The 14,563-nt window shown below is 30.8% G+C and overlaps 1 protein-coding gene and 1 long non-coding RNA gene across 3 annotated transcripts in view; one reads left to right on the top strand and one right to left on the bottom strand.

The window, feature by feature from the left end:
• The window catches only part of CHRM3 (cholinergic receptor muscarinic 3), a 616,899-nt gene that overhangs the window by 415,413 nt on the left and 186,923 nt on the right, over positions 1-14,563 (top strand). The window lies entirely within an intron of this gene.
• LOC116423366 overlaps positions 10,834-14,563 on the bottom strand; it is a 150,024-nt gene continuing 146,294 nt past the window's right edge. The window contains exons 3-4 of the long non-coding RNA XR_004233955.1: positions 13,610-13,670; positions 10,834-11,016 (exon numbers count right to left, since the gene is read on the bottom strand). This is a non-coding gene — a long non-coding RNA (uncharacterized LOC116423366). The remainder of the gene's footprint in view (positions 11,017-13,609; positions 13,671-14,563) is intronic.

Below are 14,563 nucleotides of genomic sequence, written 5' to 3' on the forward strand. Positions count from 1 at the left end.
GAGAGAGAACATGAAGAAGAGTCTAGGAAAAATATCAAAGGCATGATATGAGATATTGAGTTGTCAGAAGATCAAGTACATTTATTTGATAATGATATGAAGTGAAAAAAGAATGATAATATGAAATAACACAACACAGGGATATGGGATTCACTTGTGAACAGAAAGAAATTTGGATTTTCCTTTAGTGGAAGTAGCTAGTCATCAGGAGTCTTTCAGGAGGGGACGATCTGTGCTTGAGGAAGATTTTTCTCAGCAGCTGTATGGAAGATGAATTAGAGATAGAAGTGAATAAAAGCCAAGAGTCTAAAGAGGAAAGGTTTGTAGAAGTCCAAGTAAAAAGGACAAGGTACTGAATTGGAGAGGAAATAGTGTGCAAAGAAAAGAGGACATATGTGAGGAATGCTGGGTAGGAAGAATTAAAAGGAGATTTAATTGTTGAGCAAAAAAATTTTAGTAAGGAAAAATGCTTAAGGGATTGAAAGAAAAAGTGATGAAACAGTGGGGGGAAGTAGGAAGTTTCAGCTAAACATATAGCAGGATAAACCAGGAAAAAGCAGTATAATGGCTATCAAAGGAGAATCAGAAGGAATTGGTATTCAAAAATGTCAATAATGCAAAAAAGTTCAAATAAAATGAATGCTATGGAAAGATCATTGAATGTTGGCAATTAAGGAATCCCTAAAGATATTAAAACAGTTTAAGGAGAACACAGTAATAAGTGGTTTTAGGAGTCGGTGATTGGTAAAGAAAAAAAAAAAGCAAACTTCCTGAATTTTAGTATCCCTTTAAATAATCTAGTTATAGACTGAGATTTTGTTTCCAAATTCATTTGTATATCTGTAAGCATGGTTAAGATCTACTGCACAAATTTTCCTGATTCAGAAAATCAGGACAGAAAAAGAGTTAAGATTTTCTGAGATTTGGGAAACTGGAATAGAATTTTGACTCTACTTCTCAAAACCCTGACATCCTTTTTATTGTTCAGTGATATCAGTTATGTCCAGCTTTTTGTGATTTGCTTAGGGTCACACAACTAAAAAAGGCCTGAGGCCAAATTTCAACTCAAGTTTCTTCCCAAATATAAAATTTTACATTATATGATCAAATTTCATTTTTACTTCTTCCCATGCCATGGTAATCCCTGCTTTTGAGATATTGCTTATACCTTCTCCTTAGCTAAAATGCCCCCTTTTTATTCATGGAATAATACGTTTTAGAACTGACAGTAATCAAAAAGGTCATCTCATGTAACTCTTTTATTTTAAAATAATTAGCATTAATATAATACTTTAAAGTTTGCAAAGCACTTAACAAATATCATCTCATATTATTTTTACAATAAGCCTGTGAGATGTAGGCGTTTGTTATTCAAGTTATACAAATAAGAAAAAATGAGGCTTAGAGAGGTTAAGGAATCTTCCATATTACATATAAGTTATATAGTTAGCATAGTTAGTATTACATAGTATATATAGTTATATAATATAGTATAGTTACTATATATCGTATAGTATAGAATTATATAGTTAGTAAACTATATATATTTATACAGTTAGTAAATGTCTGAATTTGAATGTGAACACAGATCTTCCTGACTCCAGAGGCAACTAGGTGGTGCAGTAGATAAAAGTGCTGGGCCTAGAATCAGGAAAATTCATCTTTGAGTTCAAATCTATTTATTAGCTGTGTGATTCTAAAAAAAAGTCATTTAATACTTTTCATCTGTGAAATGAGATAGAAAAGGAAATGACAAACCACCCCAGTGTCTTTGACAAGAAAACCCCAAATGGATCCAAAGAGTTAGACACAAGTAAAACAATTGAACAAAATCTAATTCTAGATCCAGCAATTTATCTGTTATAGAACCAAGCTCCTTTTGCTAGTTGATAAAATTGAGACTGATTAATTAGGTCAACTAACTAAAATTTGGCATATCAATGGTGGAATCAGGATTTGAACCAGATCTATTGAATGCAGTATCACTGTTGTCTTCAGTGTTCCTTTCTCTTTATCTAATTCTGATCATTTTAGGCTTCCATTCTTTTAATTGTTTGCCATTGAAGTCTCCTTCACCACTATGACTCACAGAGAAAAGACTCTCTTTTTCTGAATTCCTACTGTACTGTACGAATATATGTTTTAACTATCTTCCAATTTCATAAAATTTTTCAGAATTGAAAGAAAGGTTAGAGACTCCACAATATTTTTTCTGCGTGAATTCTTTCTTCAGCATTGATCAATAAGTTAAACTACAAGCATGTTTTTAGGTACTTGCAGTATGGACAGGCATTGTGTTTATCACTGGTGTTACAAAGACTTGATTTAAAGGAACTTTCTTACATTGTAATGCAGAAAACACGTGTATGTACCTATGTGTGTCTATGGATCAGTATTTACCAAATAACATTTTGCTTAAAATATTTACATACAAAGGAAGTTAGTGAGAAATGGGAGTAGCAGTGGAAGAATTAGGAATAACAATTCTGTGATGTCTTCTTTAGTCTTTCCTTGAACAATTTATCATTTTAATCTTGTCTCCTTTAATTCACTTGTCAGTTCTCTTATGATAAAAAACAGGTTACAAAAAGGATATAATTCTCTGTCTTAAGTTTTCCTGTCATGCTTTTTTTTTTTCCTCAGTTAGGGAAATAAAAGTGGGTGTGTGGTGGAAACAACAACTCAACAACAGCAACCTAAATACAAATAAGACTCTTGGTTGACTTCCAATTCTGGTACTTAAGAAATCATGAATGTGAGCAAAGTATTTAAAATACTTTGACTTTCAGTTTCCTTGTATTATAAAATGGATATATAAACACTTGTATTGTGTACAGATTATATGAATGAGTTATTATTATTTTCCATTATATTTATTGTAGTCAGATATCCTAAAATATCAGTTTGAAAATTCAGATAGCAGAAAACATCTTGTTCCTCACCAGTCAAAATCAGGGAATCTTTAAAAAGAGAGAGCATCTCTAATATATGTAAGAAATGGGACTTTTCATAAACAAAAAGAGAAAGCTGGAAAAGCTTTCCTACAACCTGTCTTTATTATTAGTCAAAAAAGAATGATTATTTTCTGAAATAGCAAATATAATTGTTTTAACACAATAAAATGTGATGTACAGATTATACTGATTTTTGAAGGGAAAGAAGATTATTTTATTATAAAATTAATAATAAGCCATGGTCTATTGTAAAGAACATTGATCTGAGATTTAGTAGACCTGGGCTTAGTTCTGTGGCAGTAGGCATTAAGATACTTGTTCCTTTTGTGTATAAAATAAAAGAATTAAATTAGATGCTCTCAAGAGACTCTCTACACATTTTTGTGAATTCTAATGAAAACCTAATATTTTTTTTCTCGGCTCAAATATAACTCAAACCTGACTGAATAGATAATAGTTTCAACTGCTGCTGAAGTAATTATTGCACAACAGAAATTGTTCAATAAATTATTTCTATTGCCTAAATTAATTGAGAGATGTTTCCTAATGAATTAATGAGCTAATGAAGCATTAAATGTTTACTTTTTACAAAGCACTATGCTGAGTGCTGGGGTTGCAAATAGAAGAATGAGATAATCTGTTCTCAAAGAGTCCACTTGCTTTAAAAACTTCTTTCAACTTGCTTCAGTTTTTTTTTTTTTGAGTTTCTCTGAATATTCTATTGAATTTTCCCCCCTTAAGTAATAATGAAACCATTTCTTTCCAGGAGGTAGGAATGGAGAGGGTGGTAGACACACACACACACACACACACACACACACACGGAAATCTAATAAATCTAATCTAATAAATAAAAATTAAAAACTACCCTTTTTTATCCAAGATAGAACTTGCCAATGCTGCTTTTAAATAAAACACACACGATGTCTGCCTTGACACTATTTATGTAGCTTTGGTTGAACTCTGGTACACAGTAGATTTCATTTCAAAGTGACAAGTTTATGTTAGAAAAACATATTTTGTCATTGGGCACATGATTTATTCTTTGAGGAATTGTCTTCTTTCCATGAACATTCATTTAATTAGGCAGCCTTTCTGTCCTATGCAGCAGATATGTAAATAGAACAAACTTAACATTTTCATGTGGCAGGCTTAGAAATTCCATTTGTTCTACCAGAGCAAGACTAGCTTATTTTTTAAAAAAAAATACTTTAGCAAAATGAATTTAATGACTCTTCCTCTGGCATCTAACATAAAAAAATTCAATTTAACTGTCTAGAGTGTTCCACATTTCTGGAGGATTGGTATCATATATAAAACAAATTTGGATATATGACAGAATTTGTCCCTTTTTTTAGAGATGTTGAGCATCATATAAACACTCTTGTTTTTACATTTGAAACAGGTTGTGTTTATAACCATGTATCCAGATATATACTGAGAATTCTAGGCCTGAGACAGGGGCAATTGAGCCCTACTGTGTAGAACTAGCCTGATGAGTAGTGTGCAGTGCATCCATTTCAAATACATTGGGATTCTTCACTGATCTTAATTACTTTACTCTAAATGTCTTAATCATTGCATTTTCTCCTCCTTTTGTGGGCAACACTGATATCTGACCCTGGGTTGTTGGGACTCTTTATCTTCAAAGCAAATCTTGTTTACGTCAGCTGTCACCATATCATCAGTCACTAGACCACATTTCTTTAGTTTTTTTTTTTTTTTTTTTTTTTTTTTTTTTTTCCTTGAGGAAGGACTTCTGGTTGACATCCAGCTTGACTTCCCATACCATATCTCCCCGACACCCTGGAAGAAGGATTTTTGGTTGATGGCCACTTGTCCCATTGATAAGTACAATCTGGGCTATTTTTTCAATTCATCCTTTAGAAGGAATTCATGGGAACCTCTGTGGTGATCAGATCAGGCACATATTGGTCCTGGAGCCTTAGATGGACATATTCTTACTGATTTTGAAATCAAACTTTTAAATTCTCCCTCATTGATTTCTCTCTTTTTCCTATTCCACCTCACTTTTTTTTTAGTGGAAACACAGATTCTCTTAGTTCTCTAAACTTGCAACTCCCCTGCAAACTGAAACAAGATGGGAATTTTGTTTTATGGCTCAAATGCCCAGTTAATCTGGAGACTTTTATGCTTTCATCTGAAACTTTTCAAGTATATTTAATAACTTTCTTTGGGGCAAAACCATGAGATCTCAGAAGTTTCTACCTATGTTACAAATTAATTATAAATTAAACTAATATTTTTAGGATAGTGGTTTCCCTAGAATAAAAATTCATAACCTAAGGCGCATTGACCAAGGAGCCCATGGGTAAATTTTTTTTGGGAAAATATAATGTGAGCCTGGCATTAGAAATCTGTTGGAGATCTCTATACTTAAGCAGAACAGCTAATACTTTTTGAGTTGTCTTACTGTTAAATTTCCCTATTTGAATGTTAGAAGAACCAACAAGAGGGAGTTCCATAATGGATCAGATTTTCACTAATAGGGAAATAAGTATTGATTTTTGAGTTGGAAATGAAGGAAACCTTGGAAGGAAGAAATAACCATTCTAAAGACTATGACAGAAAAAGAGAAATCTAGGAATAGTCTCTCATGCACTCCAGATTTCGATGAAAGCATAGTTCAAGGAATTTAGAGGGAAAACAGGTAGGATACAAATGCTATACAGAGAATAAGAGATGCTCAAAAATAAAGTTCTAAAGACAAAAAAGGAAATAAATACAATAAAGAAGAAAACATTGTATTTTTTCAGTTTCCGAAATTATTTCATTTTTCAGTTCAGAGGTAGTAATATTCCCCCATATCATGTTCCTTTCACTGTTTTCATTCCTTTGTTATTTTCCCTCCCTGCCTATTACTTACCTTCCCATTCTATTCCTTTACTTCTACATTTTTAAGGTGTATCCAAAGCCACAGTTTAGTCATGGGTTTCATCAAGAAATTAATTGTCTAGGTATTTACACCTCAGAAATCAGTAAATTCAACAAGTAAGAGCTTAATTTATTGTTTTGTTGGTTGGCTTAATCACATAAAGTCTTTTTTAAATTATATCTTTTTTATTTTCAAAATATATACATGGATAATTTTTGATATTCACGCCTACAAAACCCCATATTCTGATTTTTTCCTTTCCCTTCCCTCCACCCTCTCCCCCAATCCGCAAGTGATCCAATATATGTTAATCATTGCAATTCCTCTATGCATATTTACACAAATATCATGCTGCACAAGAAAAATCAGATCAAAAAGAAAAAAAGAGAAAGAAAACAAAATGCAAGCAAATAATAAAACATGAAAATATATTGTGGTCCACATTTAGTTCCAAGTCCTCTCTCAGTACAGATAGCTTTCTTCATCATAAGACAACATTGGAACTGGTTTGAATCACCTCATTGTTGATGAAATCAGAACTAATCATCATATAATCTTACTGTTGCTGTGCATAATGTTCTCCTGGTTCTGCTCATTTCACTTAGCATCAGTTCATGTAAATCTCCCTAGACCTTTCAAAATAATCCTGCTGATCATTTCTTACAGAAAAATAATGTTCTATAATATTCATAAACTATAATTTGTTCAGCATTTCTATAATTAATGGGCACCCACTAAGTTTCCAGTTTCTTGCCACTGCAAAAAGAATCTTGATCATATTTTCTGCCTTGTGTTGTTGATCTCTAGTTTCTCTTGTTTATCATCCTAACATTGGGCATATATGTATAAATATTTGAAGCCATGGATTTTATTGTTGGATTCACTCTTGGTTTTGTCTCCTGCAGTTAAAAAAACTTTTAGCAGTTATTCTTCTGAGATGCATGGATGTAATAAACATTTATCCAGCACAGACTATTTGCCAGGTACTATGCTAACATCTTACAAATGTTATCTCATTTGATTACCACAACAACCCAAGAAAGTAGATAATATTGTCCCCACTTTATAGTTAAGGAAACCAGAACAGACGGCAGGCAAATAACTTGCCCAGAATCACATAACTAATAAGTGTATGGGGCTGAATTTGAACTCATATCTTCCTAATTCCAGGCCCAACTCTGTGCCAGCTTCTTTGCAGCTATTCTTTACAGTATCTAACTTTGAGGATACATGTAGGCAGTTTTCTCTCTTTCAGCATTGAACTCTCAGGACTGTGACTGATTACAAAGAGTAAATCAGGATTAAAGCCTAGAAAACAGTGATGTCCTTTCTGCTTGTAAACAGTGACTCAGAAGGACAAAGTCTTTAATTTGATGATTTAACAAGTCTTTATTAATTGAGAAGTTATGGAAAGATTGATTTTAATTGGATTAAAGAATTACAAATTTGTCTTAGAGAATCATAGGTTTGCTATTTTCAAATCAAACAGTGATTAAAGGAAATATTGCCAAGGAGTAGACCTTTTTTCAAAAGAAACATTTTGATTAGCAAATCAGGTGAATCCATTTGAATGTTTAACAACTTGAAAATGTTCAAATATCCCTGGAAAAATATTGGCTAAAACTGATTTCAAAATCTGCCAGTGAAATTTACAGATTCTGTCATCTTTGATAAATCATATACCCTTGATGTGCCTCAGTTTCTTCTTCTGTAAAATGAATGGGTTAAATAACATGTCCTAGGAAGTCCTTTTCAGCTTTCAATCTATGATCCTTCTCATTCCCTATATATTACATGTAATTATATTCTATATATTATAAATGTTATGTATCATTATATATTATACATATTTATTATATATCATTATATTATGTGTCATATATAAGATATATATCATTATGTATTATGCATATTTATTATATATCATATTTTAATCATATATAAGATGTTATACATAATATATATTTTACATGCTTATTATGTCATATATAAGATGTTAGATATGTCATTATATTATACACATTTGTTGTATATAATTAATTTGTTTAGAATATATTTTGTTTCTAATTAGAAAAAATGAAAACAGCATATCAGATCTCTGAGTTATTACAAATTATCAATTGGTGGATTTTGAATTTGTAAGGCTATACAATGATGATTTTTTTGAACTTACACTGTTTTAAACCTTAGTATGATAGCTTTTATTCAAAGAACAGATGTTATTTAAATAAAATTACTTAATATCTAATCAAAATAATATAATTTTAGAACATATGGAAATGGAAAATATATTTAAGAAGCTGTCATTTTTAGTTTATATTCTCATGTTTAGAATTTGCTACTAGAATTTTCATTTCTATCCATTTAAATATATACAATATTTGAGAATAACTTCTGATATTGTCTTTGAGTCAGAGATCTCAGACTTGTCAGCTCAGTTAGTTGTAGAAAGCATTAATGAGAAAATTCTTTTACTCAGCAAAATTCTGAAGATGGGAGACAGAAGTTAAGGGAACATATTGGTCACATCATTGCAATCCCACTCTTGTAAGTGTTGTGATAGGGATATGAGCATATTGATAGTGAATGAATAAAAAGTTTCTCTAAGACTAGTTCTAGGCATAAAACTGCTGCCAAATCAGACATCAATTGGATTACTGAAGTCATCTACTGCCCTTGACTTTTTTGTATCATATGCACTTTTAATAGGTGATGGGACAAATGATAGTAATGTACAAGCAATGTAATATGATTTTTTCTTCTCAATATTTTTAAATAAACAATCAGTTTAACTAGCACAGTCTAATGTAACTTATGTTTGACATATTTCTGCATTCTAGATAATTAAAATTTGTTTTCTATCAGAAAACATTAGTATGCTGAAAACATTCTTGTCTGCTGATTAAACTGTTATACATTTGACCCAATACATGTAAGAAGCAATGAATTTTAATAACAATTGATCTGCTCTGGTTTGTGATTAAGTCTTATTTTTATTTTATTTAACAGGGTGGAAAATGGTACAACCAGTGTCCCATGTTAGCTTGCATCTTAGCATTCAATTTCTTTATTAAGTACTATTTTGAAAGTACTATTAATAGATTTAGGAAAATAGTAAGACACAAATTCTAGACATTTACTATGTGAAATTTAGTCATTCCTTTGGTGGATCCATGATCTTCCCTATATGAGTACTTTTCTTAGTGACATAGCTCACAATCCATCCTTCTTTCTCATCCTATAATATTCTTGTCTTTCTCTATTCAGTTGTCTTTTAATTTGGCTCATGCATTTCATGATTATCATTGTTTTACTTGACTTATGTATACATTATCACTCACATTTACTGCATCTTTTGTCGAACTTTGATTTTATATAATTTTAAAATTAAAATTATTGGTTGATTATATTGTTTAGCCTATTTATACTTAGCATATAGCATTGTCTTTTGTTCAGTTTTCAGTTTATATATGAAAATTAAATGCATATATATATATATATACATAGATGTACACATATTATATATGTGTGTGTGTTGTATGCATTGGAGAGAGACAGAAACAAAGAGACAGAGACAGATAGAGAGACAGAAAGGGAGAGAAAGAAACAAGAGAGAGAGAACCACACACTTCAGTTATGATTTCTTTAATTCAGCACAATTCAGCAAGCATATGACACTAGCTATTTCATTTTATTAAATGTGAGTAAAGAACTAGATTTTTACCTTAATTTCATTTTTGTTTTTAATTTTTAAATCACCACTCCTTTTTATTTCATGCATTCATTTGCTCCTTCTTTATCAATTTCTCTTTCTAATGGAATTCTTTAAAAAGTTTCAATCCATGCTGACTTTTCTGAGTTATTATTCTAGGAAAGAATAAATCACAAGACCCATCTGTCCTCTGATTTTTTTTTTAAATTCAGTGGCAGATTTGAAATATACAGTGGCTATTAAGTTAATGAAATGTTTAGACATCTAAACAGTAAATTCCATGTCAAGTAGTTTTCTAGATCAGAAAAATTTAAACTCTGAAATTAACTAGAAAAAAAACTATATCTGCTTTTTTGTTATATTTAAAAGAAAGAAAAAGATATCCAAAGATATGTGATGATTCTAATACATGATCATTTAAACCTGGAAAAGATAGTTAATACAGTGGATGAAAGTATGAAGATTCAAAATTTCCTTAACAATCTAGAAAAATGTATCCTCAAACAAGATAAAAAGTTATACAGATAAGAAGAATCTTATATTTGTATTCAATCTCACAAGTACAATTAGAAAAAGGCATGTCTAGACAATAGTTGATTATATGCATGTTTTGTGTGTATACAAGCATGTATATTTCTATATGTACATATATTTTATGTCTCTATATAGGTACACACAGATTGATATACATGTGTTATGTATGTATGTATGTTAGTGAACTGGATGTCCAGTATGACTCAAAAAAGAATATGATATCCACAGAACACAATATATAAATTTAAGCTATGATAAGAGAAACTTGTCAGAATTAGGGAAGCCCAAGTACCATTATTCTCTGCATTTTGATCAGATAACATTAGTAATATGTTCAGTTCAGGGAACTATATTTTTGAAAATATGTTGATAATCCATAGATCTTCCAAGGGGGGAAAATAACATGGTGCAGGGGGGAATCAGTATCATGACAGGAGGGACATTCTGGGAAGGTGAAAAAGTAGGAGGTCAGAGATTTCCAGGCTCTCCATATTTCCTCCATAGACAAAAAGAAACTTCTCTTGAAATGAACTTAGAGCAGTGAAAATAAAAGGATAAAGCAATTGTCCTCCTAAAATAATTTGAGAGAACCTCAAAAAATATAGGACCTCCCAGGGATGAGATTTGGCCTAAATTAAGTAAAGACACTCCAAGATAGGTTGAATTTAACAAACAGTAAAGCTTTGAGGACAATTCCATTAGGAAAAGGACTAGACTTCAAATAATTTCACCTCAACTTTCACCTCATTCTTGCCTCTAGAAATTCCATGTCACAAACTTTCATTTCACAGACTCAGGAACTTTCTTCTTACATATTTTTACTTCATAAAGAATATTAAACAGATAAGGAGGGAAAGAATGAAGGACAAGGCTTCTCCTACTCTCAGGTGCCAGACCAACCAGTGTGGATCAGAAGTGATCTGTGAATTGAAAATAAAATAAATTTTTAAAAAATCTTGGCATATTAGGATCAAAGAAAATAGAAACTTTTGGTTTCTTGGTAAACCAAATTGGTTTAGGTAATTGGTAAAGGAAAAAATCAACAGTTAGGAATATATTAGGTGCCTTAAAATAGTTGAAGACTTTTGAATGTGTGAGAGTTTAAGTTTGTTATTCTTAGTTCCAGAGGAAAAAATTAACTTTTAAGTTACCTGTAAAGAAATATTTTCTATGAGTTAGAACTATCCAGTGCAGTCAGTTTTTGGGCAGATAGTGATTTCCTTTTTACTGGATTGTTATTTCAGTGGATGGCTGTTGGTTTTGTTTCAGAAAGAATTCTTGTCCCAATATAATTACCATTAGATGCAAATAAGAATGTGTGTATGTATATACATTCATACATATATATCTACATATATGTAAACACACATATACATATACATATATATATTTTCTATATACTTCTATTTATTATTTCTTTCTCTGAATGCAGACAGTGTCTTTCTTTATATGCCATTTATAGTTAAACTAGGTATTTATAATAAACAAAATAACTTATTCAGTCAAAGTTGTTCTTAAAACAATATTGTTTTTACTGTATACAATGTTATCTTGGCTCTGCTCATTTAATTCTTCATTACTTTGTGCAAGTGTTTTCATGTTTTTCTAAAATGATTGAACTCATAATTTCTTATTCCATCACAATCATATTACATAACTTATTCATCCATTCCCAAAAATTAACTTCAGATAACAGAGAAGAAATCATTAATAAAAATATTATAATAATCAGTTTACTAATTTTAACACACTATCCAGTATTTCAGCTGGCTTTTCTCTAAACTTTATAGAGGGTGGAGATTATGTTCTAATTGAATGAATGGTCTCATTAAAGATGATATCATTTCTATCATATGTCTTATTGCATATAAGTCTCACAAAAGACAGTAACTTTTGAAATCTAATGTTGATGTGTGCATATACCTTAGAGTTCAATAAAAATAACTTTTCATTTAGGAGGTATAAAAAAAGACTGAAGGGCTTCATTAGAGTTCCCAGCACCACAGAAGCTCAGATTTGCTACTTTGTTCAAAAAAAGAACAAATATACCTCTATTTCTCTCCCCCTTTTCCTTATTTGCTTTCCTTTTCATTAAGAGTTATGGGTATATACACCATATTCTAAATAAAGAGAAACTACTCATTGGTAATGCTTTTCTTTGGACTCTTAAGACATTTCAGAAATTAAACTGAAAGTGAAACATTTTAGTTCCTATTTTTTTTTTTTTAAGTTTTAAATCATTCTGATAACTGTTTATGACCAATGGCTTCTAATAGGACTTCTTGGGCCAGAATACTGTGGGGAAAAGTGTGGATAAAGAGATTTTCAAGAAATTTAAAAAGCTTTTCTAAATTTTAAGCAAGAGGTTGGTGTATTGGAGTGGCAGAACAGCCATCCTGCAGAGGCAACTATTAATGAAAATCATTGTATTTGATTTTTGTATTGTCTTCTTTTTCAGAATTTAAAACCTTGGTTAAACCTTATTAACTAAAATTCTAAGGGTATTTGGATAGGATTTGTGATCCAGGTTTTGTTCTCAAGTTCTCTGAACTGTGTAATTTTATGTCACAATTTCCCTGGGCCTCAATTCAATATGTTTTTATTGGTTGACAGATTTCCTCATCTGTAAAATGGGACAAATAAAACCTCTTCTAACTACCAGACAGTTGCTGTGAGAATCACATAAAACAGCAACAAAGAAAGAATTTTGAGCAGAAAATAAAGTGTTATATTAATAAAAGGGATTAATTATAGGGGGAAAATAACATATCAAAATAATTTAAGAATAATAAACAGTAAAGGAAGTCTTTATTGATGTGTTTATTTTGGTCCGAAATAGTCATTTATTGTTTTCTTTTAAATATTATAGCTCTTTTTACTGTTTGCCAAACCATCCTCTATCAGTAAAGCAGCTCTTATATAGTCACATCTATGTTAGGTGTTCTCATTCATGGAATTTTTATAGAAGTCAAATAAACATGCACTTCAAAAGTGGGTAATATTTAGATCCATAAAATGAAAGAGTTAGCCTATCTTTAATGTCACTTCTGCCTCAAAGATTCTATATATTTTTTTAAATAATGAAAATTATTAACCCTAGATGCATATTTAGTGAAGGAATAGTGATTAGAATGCTGTATAGTTTGCAATTACATTTTTTCCATCTTTATATTTCCTGGGACCCTATTATATAACTTGTTGTATAGTTGTCATTTAATGAATACTTGTTGATTAATTATTTTGTTGATTGACTTGCATTCCAGAAACATGGGTTTGAATCCTATACCAGGTATTTAATGTCTCTGTCACCACTGGCAAATCACTTTACCTCAGGGAACCTCAGTTTTTATGCATCTTTAAAATGGGAATAATACTTTCACTATTTGTCATAGAGGTATAACCAATACAAGGTTAACAGATTTTTTGCCCAGAGTGCCCTCATGCAGCAATAGTTTGCTGTAAGTGATGGCCCAAGGACCTTACTTTTTCAAAAAGCACAGGTCCAGAACTCACCACAGAGAAGAAACATGTCCTTGGAGAAGCAACACTTTCTTCTTGCAGTTTTCTTCTTGTTCTTTAAAAAGAAGAAAATCAAATGACCAATATGAAAAATGAAAGTGTGAGCTCGCCACCAATGAAGAGAAAATTAAAGCAATAATGGAATTTCATTTATATATATACTATATATAGACAAAAATATAAATTACCCAGAGTAACAGAAGAAGAAATAAAATGTTTAAATAACTCCAATTTAGAATAAGAAATTGAACAAGTTATCAATGAACTCCCTAAGAAAAAATCTCCAGAACCAAATGGATTTACAAGTGAATTCTACCAAATATTTAAAGAACAATATGATTTAAAGTATTTCAGAAAAGAAGCAAAAGAGTCCTACAAAATTCCTTTTATAACACAAATATCATGCTGATAACTAAACCAGGAAGGGCTGAAACAGAGAAAGAAAAATAAAGACCAATTTCTCTGATGACTGTTGTTGCAAAAAACTAAATAGCATATTAACTAAGATATTACAGCAATTCATCCTAAGGACAATTCAGTATGATCAGATGGGATTTATACCAGGAATACCAAGGTAGTTCAATATTAGGAAAATAATCACCACAGTTGTTCATATAAATAACAAAACCAACAAATCATATGATTATCTCAATAAATGCTGAAAAGCTTTTGACAAAATACAGCACCCATTCCTATTAAATATAAGACAGATTATTGGAATAAATGAAGGTTCCTTAAAGTGATAAGAGGTATTTATTTAAAACCAATAGCAACCATTGTATGTTACAGGGATTAACTAGAAGCTTTCCAAGTAAGATCCTGGAAGAAATAAGGATCCCTATTATCATTATTATTCAATATTGTACTAAAAAGATTAATTTTAAAAATAATAGAAGAAAAAAAGAAATTTAAGTATTAGAATAGGGTAATGAAGAAACAAAACTTAGT

The sequence above is a fragment of the Sarcophilus harrisii genome, chromosome 4, assembly GCF_902635505.1.
Source record: "Sarcophilus harrisii chromosome 4, mSarHar1.11, whole genome shotgun sequence".
Classification (NCBI taxonomy): domain Eukaryota; kingdom Metazoa; phylum Chordata; class Mammalia; order Dasyuromorphia; family Dasyuridae; genus Sarcophilus; species Sarcophilus harrisii.